Raw genomic sequence first — 21,615 nt, forward strand, 5'->3', positions numbered from 1 at the left:
TTTCTCACTGGAAGTCAGCATGCAACTGCTTTGCTTTCTCACAATTAATGGTCTCAGAAATGCTATCACCAGCTAACTGCTTTTCGTTTACCCAAATCAACAACAGTTTTTGTACCTCTTCCATTGTTTGTGATCTTTGTTTCGTAAGCAACTCCTTTTGCAACATCAGCTCCTTTGACGACCTCTTTATTTTTCAGTATAGCGCGGACTATAGACTTCACCATAACAAACTGTGTAGCAAGGTCAGACACGCGAACACCACTCTCATACTTCGCTATGAGATCTTTTTTTTCACCTCTATTGTGTCTTTAACAACTTTTTGATTTGCTGCTCTCATTATCCTTCTTTGATCAGTCGGGTTATTTCGGGGGTTCGGACCACGACAACTTGGTTCGGGAACCGAGTTTATATTCGACAACCGAGACTCTTTTTTTTTTTTTTTTTCAAACAATATGTTCCGAAAGGAAGTCGTTCGAGAACCGAGGTATCACCCTAAATAGTTATTATTGAAAGCATGCCAAATATAAGAATGAATGAAAAAGGACTTAAATTAACTTTTAAAATATCCTCCTTTCCTTTTTTGTACCTGTCCCTCTCGCTTCCAGAGTTCATTTTGTATAGCTGAGATTAGAGAAAGAGGGTGTATCACCAGATGTCACCGCTGTTTTCGGCTCTTTCTAGCATGTTGCTATTCTTAAACATAGCACACTTTCTAATCCTCGTTAAGTTGTGTAATATTAGAATGTTACTTCCAGATATAAGTTACTTGGGGATAAGTGTCTTGGGTTGATGTAACGCAAAAAGATCAGTGCAATTCATCCGAAAACGGCTTAGGAAAAACAACAGCTATTATTCTGCTTCAACTCAAACAATGGATGATATATCATAAACATATCAAAATAAAGTAGATTAGCATTACCAGTCTCACGCCATTTTATTCGTGTGGTGTAAAACTGAAGTTTTGAGTTACACTGAAAAACGTAATATGATGAAATCCACACTCAAAGTAATTCGGTTTTACAGCATATGAGTAAAATGGTGCGAGGTAGATAATGCCAACCTACTTTATTTATTGCTGTGTTTATGAAATATCATCCATTGTTTGCGCTAAAACATAATTTTTGGTGTGTTGTTTTCGATCAAATGTTTTTGGATGAATATGCATATATTGCTTTGATATAATGGAAAATAACGTTTTTGTTTCTTAAGTTATGTCTACATAGGAGGCCTGGCATGGCCAAGCGCGTAAGGCGTGCGATTCGTAATCTGAGGGTTGCGGGTTCGCATCCCCGTCGCGCCAAACATACTTGCCCTTTCAGCCGTGGGGGCGTTATAATGTGACGGTCAATGCCACTACTCGTTGGTAAAAGAATAACCCAAGAGTTGGCGGTGGGTGGTGATGACTAGCTGCCTTCCCTCTAGTCTTACACTGCTAAATTAGGGACGGCTAGCACAGATAGCCCTCGAGTAGCTTTGTGCGAAATTCAAAAACAAACAAACAAAAGTCTACATGGGAGGGCTTAAAACTAATTGCACGACACGTAAAATTGTTCTGAGTGAATGACACGAGACTTTCAACAGAAAACGTCTGTGATCATTTGTGTTATGCAACCTCTCATTTGCTTGTGGTCATACATTAATCTAAAACACATGGTGCTCGTGGGGGCTGCTAACTTATGGACCACTTTGTAATAAATGCGAAAAAAGAAACGATGTTTGTAAATAACTTTCACCATAATTAATATTTTTCTTTGTTTCATTTCTTTTAAGCTTAGAAAATACTTACTTCATTTGATTTATGACATTTCAGTATGATAGGAAATAAAACAGACTTTAGTGACACAAGATGAATTTCAGAATTGCTAGGATTAGGTCATTTTGCTTTAATAATTATTAAAGGGTTTTATTTTTAACGAAAACAGCATTTTTCAATCGCTAACACCCTAACTTCATCAGTAATCTGCTATTAAAATAAGAATAAATTAACAAGTTAAATTATAGCCGATAAGTGAATTTTAATTCAATTTAAACTATTTTGCCTCAAAATGTAATTTGGTGAAATGTACGATGAAAGTTTCTAACTTTTCAAGTGAAAATTCAGAAGTTAAAATCTCATATTAAATTACGATAGAATGAAACGGGTTCTACTCCACTTAGAGTAGCAGTGTGTGTTTTAAGAAAAGTAATTTATTTATACATTAAACGTTAAGCCAAAAAAACTGTGTTTAACTACGAAAAAATGTACCTGATGACTCAAAGTAATCTTAAAATATAAAAAACAACGAACTTATACTACTATTCCACACAACAGACTTTATTATTCTGTTAGGGACAGTGTAACCTGAACATTAAGGATCGCTGACCTATGGCAGTTTAGCCCGTGTGTCGCATACGATTCTGTTGCGGTAGAAAACAACAATATTAATACTCTAATACTTAAAAAGAAATATTCCAATAGTACTTTGGAACAGCTAAAGGTTTCTTACAATTAACATGTTTGTTACTTCAACATGATAAATCTTAACTCACAGTAACTCTAAAATTAGACATTTCACTATAACAAACATAATACTAAGACTTTTTAATAAGTTCATAAATGAACACGTAGTGGGGGCGTTATAATATGACAGTCAATCCCACTATTCGTTAGTAAAAAGTAGCCCAAGAGTTGGCTGCATTCCCTCTATTCTTACACTGCAAAATTAGGGATGGCTAGCGCAGATAGCCCTTGTGTAGTTTTGCGTAAAATTCAAAAAACAAACAAACAAAATCTCCACCTAATCACCTGGTAATTATTATTTGTTAATAGCTCTAAAAGTAAAGAGAACAACACAATAACTTGTAAGCCATTATGTATATTGCATTAAATAAGCAATGGTTTAATCATTTACATGCTTGAAACTTTTAGTATTGGTCACAGCATAGACTCTCCTTCCACCACTAATTGAATCCCATTGCAACACGTTGTTAATGAGCAGGCAAGGTAAAATGGTACCACCTGTGATTCGAAAGTTTAAATACCCGTTCCACCAAACAAGTTCGCCTTTTCAGCCGCGGGGGCGTTATACTGTCACGGTCAATCCCATTGTTCGTTGGCAAAAGAGTAACAAATAAATTGGCGGTGGATGATGATGACTAGCTGCTTTCTCTCTAATCTTTCACTGCTAAATTAGGGATAGCTAGCGGAGATAACCCTCGTGTAGCTTTGCGTGAAATTTAAAACAAAGCAAACAAACAAATCGTAAATCCAAACTACTGATAACATGGAGGAAACAGATTGGTAACCACCACTAACTTGCTTATGTATTATGTGAATCTATTTAATTTCATTTTAATATTGTTGTAGTCCGCTGGAACAGCACTAAATCTACGGATTCAAAACGCTAAAACCAGGGGTTTGATTCTATTCGGTAGACACAGTATACAGCCTGATGTAACTTTGTTATAAGAAACAGACTTTTTTAACATTATTATTTTATCACTATTAATTTTTTTTAACACCAAGTATCTAATCCAAGAAAGATTATTTGATACAGTATTATTAGTTATAGTGCCATTATAAATTTTAGGAGATTTCTCTCAGACCATGACATCGGTTTTCTTCCATCCAATAATCTCCACAAGTTTCTTCTAATATTATATCCCATTTAATAAATTTAAGTAGCAACTTCAATGGACCTTAAAAGAAATAAGAGAAAATAACCAAACCCCAATTTCTGTTTTCCTAATTCTAAACTGTCCTGTACATTAAACATTATACATTATATGTTATAGATCAACATTTATAATAATGACATTTCTATAAGATCTATATTATGTATAAATATTGAATTTTTACCGAAGTTAAGTGAATGTACATTTAAGCAGTTATCATTCAAGAAAGCTAAAACTACGAAAAAATGAACTCGCGTATCAGTTAGGCATTATATTTTAATCTTAGGCTTAGTTGTACTTGTACTAATAATAAGTCTGTAAACGTATAAGTTTGAAATCCGAGAGTTTGTGTAGATGATATTGACTGATTGCAATCCTTCTAATTTATTTCCTCAATATTAGTAATGGCGGGTACAGGAGCCGTCGGAAAATTCAACAAACAACAAATGTAGGAAATTTAGATTAGTGTTGCATCCGTATACTAAGCTAACAACGCAAAATAATCTATACTACTACAATACTGATATAATAATGAATACCTAAAATTAACAAAAATAAGACATCGACCCTCGGATTACGAGTCGAATGCCTTGATCCACCTGGCCAGTAAGATGTATTAAATATTTTAATTAATAACATTAGCGAAATTAACATTAGAAAATTATACTGACTCTTTTTATTGCAACAAAACAAAGAACAAACTGCATAAAAAAAGGAACCAAGTTTCACCATTTTTCTTGTTTAACTTATCTACTTTTACACCATAACTTTAGCCTTTTTTTATGTACCTTCGATTTTTTTATCACATCTTTAAATGGCTATCCGTTCCAGTGTGGATCAACGTTAAGTTTACCAGTTTATAACGCTAAAATCGAAGATTAGATTCATCGTGGCAGATGGAAGCTAGACAGCGAATTGTATAGTTTTTCAATAACAACAATATCAAAATGGTTGACCCATTTATTTTAACTTGGCTGTATTTTTACATGTAAAACATTTTGATTAGATTGCACAATATTACTAAAGAAGTGATTCTTAAAGACTTTACTTAATTTCAAAAAAGGTGTTTCGTACAATAATTATAACTACAATAGATTTGTATGTAGAAACAATATGTACGATGTGACATTTTGAAAAACATATTCATGGTCATACGGCATTCTAGGTTCAAAGAATTTAATGTTGTTGTTTGAAGTTAAGCATGAAGCTACACAATGAGCTATCTGTGCTTTCCTCACCACGAGTATGGAAACCCGGTTGCTATCGTTGTAAATTCGCGGACATACTGCTGTTCCACAAGGGGTACAGATTTAATATAAACGTGTTCTAAAAGTGTATAGTTTACTTTAGTAAAAACGTAATTGTTCTAAATGAGAAGATTTTTCAGTCTCAAACACATCATTCTTTCGTAAATAAAATATGTTTTTGGACCTAACATAACTTAGAGTTATGGGCACATGAATTCCAATCTGCGGGTTTCAGGTTCGAATCTCGTCACCGAACATGTAATTCCTAACCGTCTTGAGAGCATTATAATGTAAGGGGAAATCGCATTTACGTTGGTGAAAAAGTTGTGTAGTGTTGACTAACTGTCTTCCTTTTGGTTTAACATTTCTGATTTATGGACGACTGGTGGGAGCAACTTTCGAGAATCTGTGCAAAAAACTATAAAAAAATACATCAACAAAAACAAGCATATATTTTTAAAAATAATATTATTTGTAACGGCCTCCCTTAAATTAAATTGAACATTTAATAGCTTCAGCAAACTAGTCATATTATCACATTATTTAAATGTCACAGCATTTGGCAATCTACTGAAAGATGTAATAATAGTCCTCACTCGCACGTTATGTAAACCTTAGGCTAAAGTTGGCTATAATGGTAACAATATATACATTATTTATATGAGGGAATAAAGTGATACAAGTACTAAAGTGTTTTATCCTATAATCACGTCTAGCTTGAACTGCAAGGTGGATACGAATAATTCGAATTGTATGAAGACTGTTTTTATTAAGTTAAAGGTCTAGCTCGTTTTTTTCATCTTCTTCACAGGAAGGGTAACGTTCACCGTCGATCTCTTCCTCTGGTCTAGGTAAAATGTGTTAAGTGTGGTTTGTTATGAATCTCGAGCAAAGCTATTAGAAGGCGATGAAGAGCTCTCTGCGCTAGCCGATTCTAATTTAGCAGTGTAAGACTAAGAAAAGGAAGCTAGTTATCACCATCCAGCGCCAACTCTTGAGCTACTCTTTTACCACCAAATAAGGGAATTGGTCGAATGTTATAAAGCCCCTTCTGGCTGAAAATGGGACCATGTTTGGTATGCTAGAGAGTCGAATCCGTGATCCCCAGTTTGCGAGCAGAGTGTCCTAACTACCTGTACAGGTGAAATATTTTTTAAAAAGTACAATTTTTTATGATTAATGCTCGTGGTTTGTTTCTTTTGTTTTGTCTTTATAGTTTCTTGTTCTACGACAGTATTTAAAAACGTTGCTGTATGTATGTTTATATGTTTGTGTAAATTAACTATGCTATCTTAACTGCTGATATTGCTTAAATTCAAATTACCTCTCTACAAGCTTGTTTGTTCGTTTTTGAATTTCGCACAAAGCTACATGAGGGCTATCTGCGCTAACTGTCCCTAATTTAACAGTGTAAGACTAGAGAGAAGACAGCTACTCATCACCAACCAGCGCCAACTCTTGGTCTACTCTTTTATCAACGAATAGTGGGATTGAATGTCACATTATAACGCTTCCTTAACTGAAAGGGCAAGCATGTTAAATGTCACGGGGATGCGAGTCGAGCGCCTGAACCACGTGACCATGTCGGGTCCTCTCTACGGGAGCAGAGTAAAAACATAAACATAAACAAGTCAGAAGGATACAAGATAAACATAAGTAATTTATTAAATATTTAGCTAAAATGTGAGTATCAAGGTGAAGTTATGTTAAGCCCAAAGCTATTCAATGGGCTAGTTGTTATGAGCCTACCATGACGATAGTTAAAAGGCGTGAAGCTTGCCCCTGTGAAGCCATGTGAAGTCTAAGTAATCGCTTATATCATTCATAAACACATGGCTATACTTACCATAAACGTTCTAAGTAAACCAGTTTATAAAAGTGAAAGAAACACTAAATAGAAGCTATATATCGGAGTATCACAGCCACGTAATTATGTGAAAGAGTTTGTATCAAAATCTGTGATATAATTTTGGAATGCATATGGTCTCGACTGTAGGATTACTACAATAGTATTATTTTTCAGTTTTAGTGAAATAGCGCAGTTTATGAACATTAAAGAAAACATCGTTTTCACGGCATAGCTATGAAAAGATGGAGATATATAAAATATTATGAAATTCGGAAATTTCTTATTAATTTTAATTTACTCACTTTCGATTCATCTGCCCCCCCCCAGTGGTACAGCAGAATATCAGGGAAATATAACGCTAATAAACGGGTTTCGATACCCGTCATGGGCAGAACACAAATGGCCCATTGTGTAGTTCTATGCTTAGCTGCAGACAAACAAACAAACGATTTATCTTACAATGCTTTTTGAAATACCTATGTATTTAAATTGTATGTAATACTTTTTTTTTCATTGTTAGACTTAGTAGTTGTATTCTTCAAATTCCGAAGGAAATAGAAAAGAACAACGCATAACCCAGAAGTAAATAAATGTATATACATCAGCGAACTCAGTTATAATTTATTGACTCTTTTGCCGTCTATAATTACGTATTGCGAGCAAATAAGTATTTAGAATTCTCAATAAATAAGCCTTCGAAACCTTTCAGTTTGTTTGGTTAAAATGTTTAGCTTTTTAAAAACAAAAATCGAAAAAACTAAGTCAGAATTAAACTCCTTTTGTTTTTATTTTTTAATCAGACAAGCGCAATATATCAAATCCCATTAATAGCGCATTTCTTCAAATCATGCTTACTCTAAAGCATTGTTTTTTAAACAATGGCTTAAGTTTAAAAGGATTACAAGTTACGATGATTACACGTGTCTGATTATTTTTGCTTATAACTTATGGAATAATATGTCTTTTTGTGACGTTTTACTTTCATGTTTTTAAAGACTGGAAATTTAGATCAATTAGAAAAAAATCTCAAAACGAATTGTACCAAAAATCCTATAGTGCTTTTTTTAAGGTAGTAAAACATTAATAATTTAAAAGCATATTACAACGCCTCTTGTAAAACATAGTTCAAGCTCCTAATTCTATATGATTTCGCACGATGTCTGAAATTAAAGAGTAATATGTCGGAACATACCAGGGGGGATTAACAATATATTTATCAGTAATTATACCCACAATAGAAAAAAGAACTCGCCTAGATATCACTGTCATTCATAAATTAACGAACTCCCACAGTGCTGATAGACAGCATTAACTAATGAAATGTTTGTATATTCTGTGGTGTAATAACGTAAGTTGATTAGGAAGGAATGTTGGATGTCATAACCATGTAAGAAGGTGTTTTGTTTTAACTGCCAGCAGATGGCGCAAGACACGTTATGAACACAACTTACGCCATCATATATTAAATAGCCACGAGACAGACAATAAACCACGAGAAAGCATCGAATCACTTCCGTCGGTCAGGTACTAGTGTCTCCTGTCCTGGAGGAACTCGTTACTGACTACGGTGGAAACCTTGAAAACAAGAAAGATCAACTCACAAAGGTAAGACCAAATAAGTGCCTATTCAGGTAAGATTCTGCTATTAATGAAGACCATAATCATAGTTCAGAGGTTGAACACATTTCGCCTTTGATAACAAAGATAGATGCATATAACGTTTCAAATTAAAGAAGCCTTACTTATACAACAACTCAAGCCCAAAATAAACCAATACAAAGGAACACATTTATACTTATATTAAAAATAATATAAATAATAATAATATAAAATTATATATTCAAACATCTTAGCACGCCCTATACATTCCGACACCCAGTTACACAACCCCTTTTAAGCATGTGGCCAACTTCCGGTCAGTTACTTATTTCTTTCTTTGTGAACCTGACGATGACCGAAGAAGGTCGAAACGTTGTTCGCTCCTTCATGTAAAAAAATTTCTCAACCCAAACGTTTCTACATATATATATATTTCTTTACAAGTAGGTTTTCGCGACATCACTGATTAAGAAATTTTATTCAATTTGTTGTATTGAATTGTTTTCATTATTGCATCTGATATTATTAAACTGTTTTAGGTCTGATCTGCTTAGTTAGCTGGCTTTTGATCAGAAGCTATAAATAAACTATCTACATGTACTAGAAAGTAATTGCATACATTCTTGTTTGTATAATAATCAATAACACATCTATGAATCAAGTATAATGAAGTAAACGGCTCAACATAAACAGAGAATCAATTAATAATGGCATTGTAAAAGAGTGTGTCGTTGTTGTCTTAGCTCAATGCTATAAATTAGCTATCTGCGTTCTATCTACTAAGAGGAATCGAATCCAAGATTTAAGCGTTTTAAGACTTACCATTGAATAAGGAGTGGATATTTTCTTACAGTGACAGAAACGGTAATGTTTTAGTTTGATGCTATATTTTACATGACCTATTTCTTAGTCACAGTTAGCCACAATCTTTAATTTGAAGTCCGTAGATTATGAGTACCGTTATTATGAAGTCATATGAATATGCTTACAGCTATCTGCACTTAAATATCCAATTATTCATCATTCTGAGTAAAACTTAATTAGAAAATTTTCCTTCTTTCCACTTTTCATTTATTAGAAATTCCATCTTCAGTTTCAGTCTCGTTGTGTGGGCGGTAACTGATATTTCTCGAAATTGTCCTTCGACTATAACCAGGCTAGACTAACGAGAGCTGTATTTTCCGAAACTACTCTATTCGACTAAAAACTAAACACTAGTACCATTTACTGTGCTGTCAGTAGGCAGAACTTGGTTAGAGTGGCGAGAATTTGTATTCGTTATAACTGCTATCTCTAGCTAGAATCTAGTTGGACTTGAGAGAGTGATATTTGTTATAACTAAAGTCCCTAGCTAGAAGTTGGTTGGACTTGAGACAGTTGTTATAACTGCAGTCTTCAATTAAAATCTAATAGAAACGAGGGCAATGATATTTTCTGTAGCTGTTTGTAGCTGAAACCTTGTTTTAGATTAGCAAAATTACTATTCATTGAAACTGTTGTGTCTTGTAAGAGCTTAACTAAGCCTTCAAGAATGGATTTATTAAACATTTCGTTTTCTGTATACAAACCGTAAAAACATTATATGCAAACACATAGACAAAAAGCAAAAATAAACTAATAAAACTAAATATACCCCACGAATTAAAAAATCACGAAACCATATACGGTTGCATACCATGTATTCCTAACATCAGGAGAAAAATGACCAACATTTGGCGACAACTAGCAACAAAATATGACATTCCAGTTAATACCAAATTTATTCAAAAACCAGGCACAAAATTGAGGTCTATACTACGTAAAAACTACACTGACAAACATCACACCAACATTATTTATAAAATACAATGTGATAACTGCAACGACTTCTATATTGGAAAAACAAGTAGAAAAATGGAAACCAGATTCGAAGAGCACAAAAAGTCACCTTCTCACGTTTTCGAACACTGCAAGTCAAATAAACACAATATAACCATAGAAAACACCCAAATACTAAATAAAGAAACAAACGCAAAATTAAAGAAGCCTTACTTATACAACAACTCAAGCCCAAAATAAACCAATACAAAGGAACACTTTTATACCTATATTAATAAATATAATCCAACATCTAAGCACGCCCTCTACATTCCTACACTCAATTACAGAATTTTTTACATGATTTCTTATCACTTTTTGTTCTGTATACCGCTACGTGTGACAATTTTCAGGAATTTGAATAAAATTATATTTTATTTATAAATAGAAATATTACCCTAATAAATTTTCTGATAAGCATATCCGTTATTTTAATAAACTTGAAAGACGATTTAATGAAAGAAGCCCCACAGTGGCCCCCTTTGTAAATAATGCATTTTGGAGCTACCTTATACGTGAATTGCCAGGTGGCAAAGCATACACACGCTAAACAATCGTTATGGCTTTGCTATTCACTTCACTTAGTATCTAAAAAAAATTTACCTTGCACAAAAAATGACAGAGATGGATCTGTGACGTATGAATTGCTTGTTTTTTGCTCTAATAAATTTCTTTGAATATAAAATATTGAAATGAATCATAGCAAGTACATGGAACTGTGAATCACGAAAAATTTAATTTTGTGTATTTCTAGTTTGAATACATTCGCGACATTGTTTATACCAATGACATTTCATTTTGTATTATTATTTATTTCGGACGTGTCTCCGATTTATTACGCCACATATTACCATTTCAAGTAAACGGAAGTTTGAATTTAGTAGTTAATTAAATATTAAATATAGTGTATCAAATATATGGTATTTGTCAACAAAATTGATATACACACTTTTTTATAAACACAAATACATTTTAACATGCAAACAAAAAATAATACAATTAATGATAACAGTTGTTGCTAATAGTTATTATAAATAAAGATTCATATACAGCAGTTTTACAAATTTACAGACTATACTTAGTTTTATCTATACTGTAGAACTGAATATTTTATCCATGATCCAGTTCCACGATGAACAAATTTATTCTGAGTTGCTATTTTCATTCCTCGCTTAAGCTAGCTTGCTATCGTTTCTTGATTGGCTTCACACCAATGTGTGAAAATTAAGATATCTAATATCGTCGTAGAAATTTTAACGTCCGAAGTAATTCGTCGAATTTGAAGGATTTTTAATTCGAAATCTATAAAATTCCTGGTTAATTTTTGTAGTTTTTCGATTAATAGGCATTAATGACAACTATAGCTTCCTAGGCCTACAGAACATTGACTGTAGCTACGAATAATATTCTTATTTGACTCTCGGCGCGTCGGTTTTTACATAGCAATCACGCGAGACTGGAACTTCCAACAAAGTTCACTTGGCGACAATACTGTCAATTACTAGTATTACATACACACCTAGTACATCATTTATTCTTACTCAATAATCTTTTATAAATTTCGAGAACAGAAGAGGTTGCACAATAAACAGCGAACAATATACGTCATAGGCAAAAAGAAAACTTCACTGAAACGAACGTAGGCATTAAAATAAATGTGAAACCTTAAACCTGGTACACCTCTCTCCATAGAGAATTAAAATTTGTCACGAGACAATTTTTAACTAAAATATTCTGTGTGTGCGTGTGTGTATGCCCCCCCCCCAGTGGCTTAGCGGTATGTCTGCGGACTTACAACGCAAAAAACCGGGTATCGAAACCCGGTAGAGCACAAATAGCCCCTTCTGTTGCTTAATGCTTAATTCAAAACAACAACAACAATGTATATATATACACATATATATTGATAACAATTTATTAAATACGGTACATTGTCAAAGAATTATAAGGTTTCAAAAATCACGACAATTATTAAAACAATTAATAAAAATAATCTTATGATAGTAAAATTACACAACACGTGAAAATGTTTAAACACAAATGTTATCTTTTTGGCTTAACATAATCAGTTATTACGAGACTTAGATGCTCTTGGAAGGTTGGAAGTAACAGAAATTTTTTATTAGGTTTTCCAGCCAATTGACATGCATGATAAGTTTTACAAAAGTGACAAACATCTTGCTTAATTTTTGGCCAAAATGAAATGTTTCATAACTTTGTCATATATCTTGCTTATAGTTAAATGACCTCCCATAAGAAGTTCGTGGGCCACTTTCAATACATCAAAATATGTTTTTGGAACAATGATTTGAAAAACTTCATTCGCGTCCTCTGAAGCTGGTACATTTGATGGTCTTCATTTTCTCATGAGCTCACCATTTATGAAAAAGTAACCATTTGGAACTTTCTATAGGTCATTCTTTGAGAGTGTATATTTAAAAAGTGAAGAGATCTGCTTCACCAGTTGAAGAATATTCCTCACGTCCATCATTGCCACTCATAAAAGAAATGTCTTAGATAAATGTATACTATAATTCTCTGAACAAGTGTCTATCATCTCTTTTCGGCTTAATTTCTTTGCCTGAGCTCGAGTCACAGCACATGACGAAAACACAGCTGGATTATCCTCAACAACAACAACAACATCATCCTTAGATGAGACGACGAATGGCTTACTAACCATCTTTGGCTCGGCAACAACTTTCATCCCGCCAAATCGTTTCCCAACAATAATGATACACCAGTAACTGGAAAAGTAAGTGTCACTACAACTATAAATGGTCCCGACACTAGGCCTAATTTTAAATAAATATTATAAAGAAAAACATTGAGCAAGACTCGTCAATGGCAGAACTCGAATCTAAAGGCAATATACATTCTAACAACAATGACTGACTCGCCCCAGTATCACTTAAAATACGTATGGATTATCACTCTCCTTTGTTAAAAGACACAGAACCAACAGACATAAAAGATCTAAATTCCTCCCTAACTACATCAGCCTTTTTATGAGTAACCAGATCAATAAAACCGGGTGATCTGATGAAGCTACGACCACATGCGAGCACAAATACATTATGTGTTACCTCTTTTTATTTCTTTTTTTTTTGTCAAACTTTAACAATCGTACAACAGGTATCTTACAGAAATGACAGACATGCTTTGATGGTTTTGATGAAGTTTTATTCTAACTGATTTCGAACTAGACAAACTAGTTTTTTATAATAATCTACAACATTAGTGGATTGAAAAGGTACAGATTTTTGGTCATATGGCAGGAATTTCTTTTTTATGAAAGTGGTTCTATGTATTAAAGTATAATCATCCAACAATATACGTCACAGGTAAAAAAAAAAGGAAAACTGCACAGAAACAAACGTAGGCACTTGAAGAAATAGAAGAATAGTAAATCTGTTACGATTTCTACAAATTTGAAAACATGATTTTAGAAAACGTGGTTGTATAATTTAGCTTCAGCAATGTTAGCCCCCAAAACCTTTTTAAGTATCTTATAGTAAGCGCAAAGGTGCATGTAAGAGAAAAAAAAACTTGTGCCAAGAACTGTGCCCTGCAGGCTCGTCTGCTTTAGAAGAGAAATCTTGAAATGAATATTAATATTTTATTATAATTTCTTAATATTTTCTGCCACTGCTTGTAAGTGGATCTAAAGTGTGAGTCGCATCAAGAACTACAGAGAAACAAGGATATTCTCAATGTTCAAACCGACCGTAGAGAACTCCAGTAAAGGAAAACGAAACTACACTGCACAACAAATCTAACTACCTGATCAAAGAATAAGTCTAGCATTACACAACTAATGAAAGTGTTCTAACTCGTAAATCAATGTATCTCCAGCTAACATAACAGAACTAACTAAACTGTTCAAATTTGTAAAAATCAGTTTATATATAGTTAGAATTACGAAACTAACTAAGCTGTTTAAACTTGTAAGTCAGCATGTCTTTATGGGAGATCCTTAAACTCTCGAGGTTCATAATAGCAAAGTATCCAATACTGCAAGTTACTTCATATACGAACAATAACGTAAAAAGCTTTTTATTAGTTGTATACGATAGCAAAGCAAAAAAGGGACTATTTTGTTACCTTACTTTTAAAAGTTTTATTATAGGGTTAACTTGTTTTATGATTGATCTTCATAACACAGGTATTTACATAATTCACCTACAAGTTACGTTTACAACTTTTTGGTAGTGTTAGTTCAACCGAAATGGCCCGGCATGGCCAGATGGTTAAGTCACTCAACTGTTAGTTGAGGGTCGTGGGTTCGAATTCCCTTCTCACCAAACATGCTCGCCTTTTCAGCCGTGGGTATATTATAATGTTACAGTCAATCCCAATATTCGTAAGTAAAAGAGTAGCCCAAGAGTTGGCAGTAGGTAGTGATGACTAGCTGCCTTCCCTCTAGTCTTACAATGCTAAATTAGGGACGGCTAGCGCAGATAGCCATTGTGTAGCTTTGGGCGAAATTCAAAAACAAACAAAACAATCAACTGAATATTCATTTTTAAAAGTGTTGGTTTAAGCAAAATATTTTTAGTAGTGTTAGTTCAACCAAAATATTTATTTTCGGCTCAAAAGGGCTTAATCTTGTTTGATTACGAATATCCTTAAACACGAATTTCAGACAAATAGATTACACTTATTTTCTTTAGCTAATGCTCCTGCTTTTATACTGATATCAGGTTTTAAACAGGAAACCTGGCACTAGAAAATCAGAATTATACTTATCAATTATATAAAATGTTTAAATAAAATTATTGGTTTTTGAAGCTATAAATGTTTTCTATATTTTCCATTGCAGGAAATAGTTATTTTTGAAATTTTCAAAAATGCTAAAAATTGAGGAAAATAAATATAATACATACTATGAAGTTGCGAATGTCTATGCATATAAACCGTTTAGAGATATGAAAAACAGAAAACAAAACTGTAGGATTTGACAATTTCCAATATTTTATATATGGCGATCACAGCTAGCAAATTAACAAGCTTGTAGAAAAAAAAGCACAATACAAAAATATGATATCCTCATATAAAACGTAGATTGAATTAAGCACGGTATAATCAAATCATTGGCGTATAGGACAATATTAATAATAAAAACGATCGCTGTGGAAACGCATATCTGTCACTGGGGTGAGTGAAATGTTAAAAACGTATCTGAAACCGAAATAAGCTTTTCTAAGAAAATGGAAATATCTAATTAAGAAAAATGAGATTGTCAAAATAAATTACACAAGTTTCATTTTAATAATACAACAATCAGTAAAATATGTTGTATTATTAAACTGTATTATTATTAAAAAAACTGGAATTGCGATATGACGTAGGTTTAATAAATAACAAATCAATTAGTTTATTTCTGAGGATATAGCTAATATACAAAAAATTGCTAGATTGCTGTTGAGGCTCCTCATGATAGCTGCGGCCCGGCATAGGCAGTTGGTTAAGGCACTTAATCTGATGGTCGCGGATTCGAGCTCCTGTCACATCAAGCATGCTCGCCCTTTCACCCTTGGGGCGTTATAATGGTACGGTTAATTCCACTATCCGTTGGTAAAAGTGTAGTCCAAGGATTGGCTGTAGCTGGTGATGACTAGCTGCCTTCCTTCTAGTCTTACTCTGCTAAATTAGGGACAGCTAGCGCAGATAGCCTTTGTGTAGCTTTGCGGGAATTCAAAAACCAAACATGATGGCTTAGTGGTCAGTCTGAAGGCTTATAATGCTAAAAATTGTGTCTTGATATCTGTGGTGGGAGGGACGAAGACAGCCGATATTACGTTTAACAAAAAACAGATATTCTCCTCTTGGAAAGTTTTAAGCTTTCTTTTAATATGCATTATATTCGGAAACTTGTATTTAAAGTGTGTCTTTTATAAGAAGAAAAGATGAAATAAGATTTAGTATTCTTTATCAACTCACCCTCGGAAGTTTGTTTTTTGTTTGTTTTTTGAAATTTCGCACAAAGCTACTCGAGGGCTATCTGTGCTAGCCGTCCCTAATTTAGCAGTGTAAGACTAGAGAGAAGGCAGCTAGTCATCACCACCCACCGCCAACTCTTGGGCTACTCTTTTACCAACAAATAGGGGGATTGACCGTCACATTATAACGCCCCCACGGCTGAAAGGGCGAGCATGTTTGACGCGACGGGGATGCGAACCCGCGACCCTCGGATTGCGACTCGCATGCCTTAACACGCTTGGCCATGCCGGGCCCCACCCTCGGAGGCTCAGCGGTAAGTCCCTAAGATTATAACGCCAAAACCTCGTTTTTGATACCCATAGTGGACACAGCGCAGATATTCCATTGTATATCTTTGTGTTTACCTATAAATAAACAAACTTTATCCACTTATTGGAAAAATGTGAATGCAATTAAGATATTTTATTCCAAGTACAATACTCAGTTGAACTTTGTAAAAAAGTATGCAGTTAAGTTCTTACTAAAGATGTTTTATAGGAAAACGTACTTTTTTACTAGGGTTTTTCAAAGTTAACTAAATTATTGTCCTAATGAATGGAATTCTCCTTGAATTCATTTGTTTGTCGAATTTCGAGCAAAAGTTCTCGAGAGCTATCTGCACCAGCCTTCCATAATTTTGAATTCATAGACTAGAGGTAAGGCAACTAGTCAACATATCCCACTACCAATTATTGAGATACTTTTTGCCAACAAATAATGGTAATAACTGTCACCTTATAACAGCCCTGTAGTGAAAAGACAAACATGTACAGCAAGAGGTTTCGATATCGCAACCCGGAGAACACGAGTCTAGCGTCCTAACCACCATGCCATCGCAGGCTTAACTGCTAAAGAATCACCCATTGTCTTTTAAAATGAGATGTCTCTGTTTATGTATTTTTTCGAGATTATTCGTAGTGGTTAATCCGCACAAACAGATATTCTGTCATTTTATGGATAGTTAAATGCCATATAATATTAAGTAATTTTCAAATATGCAAATTAGTAACACGAATGACAACCACAGTTGATATAAAATCGCAGTGGAACAGAATGTACTAGAACTACATTTTGACATTATTTGAGCCTCTTTTCGGTAGGATAAAGCCACTAAAATTGATTGCTTTTGCTAAAAATATCTAAAAACTCTTTCCTGCGCAAAATTTTGATGTATCGAGATCATAAAGATGTGTTCAGATCAAGGATTTAGGATTTATTGTACAAGAATATTCTTCATACTTAAAAAACATGTATAAATATGTATCAACCCAAGATATCAGGATCACCCAGAAAGAGACTACAAGAAGAGGTATCCAAGCAATATATCTGATCTTGTAACAGGTGAAATTCCACGAACACAAACGTCAGTGGCAATAGTCGTCCACGTGCTCCAGGTAACATAATAAAGACGATTCCCCGTCTCTGAATGCAACACAAGCTGTTTCCACGACATCTACAGGAATGTAAGAATGAATGTTATATGAAGAAATGACGATATGAGCATACTGACACTCGACGAAGCGGTTGTGTGTCTTGATAACTGTACTAATCTCTTACTATTTTTATACCGTTTGTTATCTAAACATGGTACATAGCAAGTTATGAAACATTTTCTAATGGACTTTCAATCTCGCTGGACACTGCTACGAGAGAAATTTAGAGATCAAGGAGGGAATACAGAGAACAAGGTGAGCTTTGCCTCTTATCTGATGAATGTTCTGAAAGCTTTCTACCATACAGAAATACTAGCTTTGTACGGAAAAGAGACCAATGGGGTATGGAATCATCAAGATAAGGCTTATGGATTTATAATAGTTACACTTTATCCATCGTATTACTCAAATGGTTTGAAAGTTAAATGGGTATTCATGCTATTTCATACGAAGACATACTGGCCAAGTCGTCTGAAGCAGCGTTATCACGGCCCGGCATGGCCAAGCGCGTAAGGCGTGCGACTCGTAATCCGAGGGTCGCGGGTTCGCGCCCGCGTCGCGCTAAACATGCTCACCCTCCCAGCCGTGGAGGTGTATAATGTGACGGTCAATCCCACTATTCGTTGGTAAAAGAGTAGCCCAAGAGTTGGCGGTGGGTGGTGATGACTAGCTGCCTTCCCTCTAGTCTTACACTGCTAAATTAGGGACGGCTAGCACAGATAGCCCTCGAGTAGCTTTGTGCGAAATTCCAAAACAAACAAACAAGCAGCGTTATCTTAGAAGTTCTGTATAATTCAACTGTTCAAAATGTGTGCTGGAAGACTGCCGTCCTCATATACTAGATGGCTTATAAAAATTTTACATGGAGGATTTTTGTGCTTCAGACATGACAGCCTAAAGACGGAGACTTTTGCAGCTGAAAATATGCTAGAGGGCTATTGTCAAAACACACTGTCGTCAGACAGCGTATTACCAAACGTGGCATCGATTGTAATGATTTGGTGAGGCTCTGAAGTCGTGATAATATAACATACTAAACACCTATAATATGCAATCAAATTTTGGATTGCCGTTTAGAAGAGTGAACTTTAAAATAAGAATTTATAGTTTTGTATTGGGCTAGTTAATGCGAAGAGACAGAAGTGTTATTTGTCGGACATCTTAACTGATAAGTTTACGCAAATGAGTTTGTTTTATTGATACTGGTTTCTTATTTTTCACAGCTTTGAATGTTTTTATACTCTCGCTCTCTCTCACACACACACACATATTGTAATTAGCAGAATTACATCCATTTTCAGAGTAGTTTACTTTGTTAGAAACTGCTTATAGAAAATGAAATGTACTTTAAAAAAACTTCTTATTATTTTGCAACATGTTTAAAACTCTTTCACTTGGGGTATCTTGTATGACAAAAATAAGTAATAAAACACAAATATGATATGTCCTAAGGTGAAATAATGCAGCAACTAAATGTTCTGTGCAAGTAAAAATAGAAAAGTAAAGCTTATTAGACGGTTATTTAATCTCAGTAAAATTTATCATTATTGGATATTTCATTATTTGCAGTAATTTATAATAGAAGGTTGGTTATTATTTAATTACTAAGATTATTATTACACCCAACACACACTTACACACGATAAGTACACATTTACTTTGGATATCTCAAAAATACGCTTGTACAAGATATCAAACTAAAATGTTAACATAGCAATTTTTATACATCGTGAAAATGATCATTTTAAAGACATATAGTAAGGTTTAAACATTTTTTATATTAAATTAATAACGTATGATATTTATTTATATTCAGTTGACATCTTAGCTGACTTAATACATTACTTAGTATTGTCTGTTTCTAATTAAGCACAAAGCTATATAATGGGCTATCTGTGCTCTGCCCACCATGGGTATCTAAACCCGGTTTCTAGCGGTGTGAGTCTGCAGACATACTACCGTGCCACTTAGTCATAGTTATTAATATTTGAGTCATATAATTATAATGTTTTTGCGGGTTTGTTTTTTATTTCCATACGTTTATCATAATACTTCACTATATGATTTAAATCTTTAAACGCATATAAGTGCCTTATTGGCATATTCAGTAATCTATATTTACCAATATAGTATTTTTGTAAAATTAAATTTATAAACTTGTTTTACATAATTATTTCACGTTGTAAGACTGAATTAATCCAAGAAAATTAATTAATTCTCAATAATTTCATACCATTATATTTTAAATAAAATTTATGTTACATTTATATCTTAATTTTTATGTAATTATTTAACGTAGTTTCCACTTTACGTTTTTTCAGTATAAAGTTCAGATACTTAAAACTGTTTACTTCCACACTTAATTAATATTTACAACTATTTAACTTATAAATTTTTTATTATGCTCCATAATTAAAGTAAGTAAATTTAGATTAAAAAATCATTTACAGATATATGTCCTTAAACAGGTTATTATGGAATAAAATACATTGTCGGTGGTGAATTGATATAACTGCTCTTAACATATACATTGTGAAGCTAAGCCCTTCTAATTCCTTCCCTTTCTATTTTTTTAGTAATGTGTTATGTGTTATTACATCAAAAGCCTTAACAACATCAAATATTAACAGTTGCTTTACTTTCATTTTAGCATTAAAAGATTTTTTTCGAGTAAATGTAACAAAGCATGTTTAGTACTTAGATTCTCAAGAAGTAAATTATGCTTTTGTTTAAATAAATTTTATCATAGGTTTAGTAATTTTTCAATTCTATATGATAAAAGAGGTAACTATGACGTACTGCAATAATTTCCCAAATAATTTTTGTTTTCACTTTTATATACAGGAACTATTTCAATTAGCTTTTAACTTATTACAAAAAATTTCAAGTTTAGATGTTGTTTAGTGCAAACAAAACAAAATTCCTCTTTGTCCATCAAGAGGAATCAAACGTCAGATTTTAACGTTGTAAGTTCGTAAATTTACCATTGACTCACCAGAGAACTGTAGATTAAAAACATAAATTCCAAATATTTAATCATAATCTACACATATTTTTTATAATTTCCGTTTTTAGATTATCAATGCAAGACCTTTTTCAATTTGTAACCATTTGTTATTCTTTTAATTTCATTATATGTTGAAGGACATAAAAATACTGTTTTAAGCTGGACATACTTTATATGAATTTATCTTTTGTTGTATTGTAATAACAGCGGAGAGAAAAATATTTCTAAATAATACTGAACCATCATGTGTGGACTTTTGACAGAATAAAAAACAATATTTAAAGCTAAAGGTTAAAGTGTGCTAAGGAATCGTAGAACGATTTTTTTTGCATACGTTTTACTTGCTTTGAATATATATTATTTGCAGGCATGGATTGTGGTCTGTCCGTTTATTATTGAAATTTAATGACATTAAATAATCGATGTATTTGGCAATACATTTTGATAACACTTATAAAATGCTTATTTGCTTCATTTGCTATACTTTATAATTTATCTTTTATGAATTGAATATTTCCTCGAAAACATGTTTAACTAGTAATATTAAAGTTCTTATTTACAACTATAATACTGTTCATATAATTAAACTGCTTTATTATATCTATCACGCCATTTTACCCATTCAAGGGGTTACTGAGGAGTTAATAGACTTGCGGCACAAAAACCTGGGGTTAGATTCCATGTCATGTACCTTACAACCCAATTTTATACATAGAAATTACTTTAGGATCATTTTATTAAATGTTCAGAAATTGGAGATTATCTGTTACAGTATGTGTTACAGTACGCATTATTTAATTAAATATTATAAAACCTTCCCCAAATTTTGGGAAAAAAACACGAATAAAAATTTTGCATCATTCACTATTTGTTTTCTAAATAGATATTTTTAATTTGACAAAATTTTGTTCCAAACTTTTAATTTCGAGCCTAATTGAAAGTTATTAATTTATTATCACTTGGTTTGTTTGTTTAGAATTAAGCTAC

At 33.2% G+C, this 21,615-nt stretch overlaps 1 protein-coding gene across 1 annotated transcript in view; it reads left to right on the plus strand.

Annotated features, from left to right (window-relative positions):
• Window positions 1-21,615, plus strand: part of LOC143235036 (vasopressin V1a receptor-like) — a 117,556-nt gene that overhangs the window by 22,940 nt on the left and 73,001 nt on the right. Inside the window, exon 4 of the mRNA XM_076472782.1 lies at window positions 8,170-8,355. The gene's annotated coding sequence lies outside the window, so the exon portion shown is untranslated. The remainder of the gene's footprint in view (window positions 1-8,169; window positions 8,356-21,615) is intronic.

Source organism: Tachypleus tridentatus, chromosome 12 (genome assembly GCF_004210375.1).
Source record: "Tachypleus tridentatus isolate NWPU-2018 chromosome 12, ASM421037v1, whole genome shotgun sequence".
Taxonomy (NCBI): domain Eukaryota; kingdom Metazoa; phylum Arthropoda; class Merostomata; order Xiphosura; family Limulidae; genus Tachypleus; species Tachypleus tridentatus.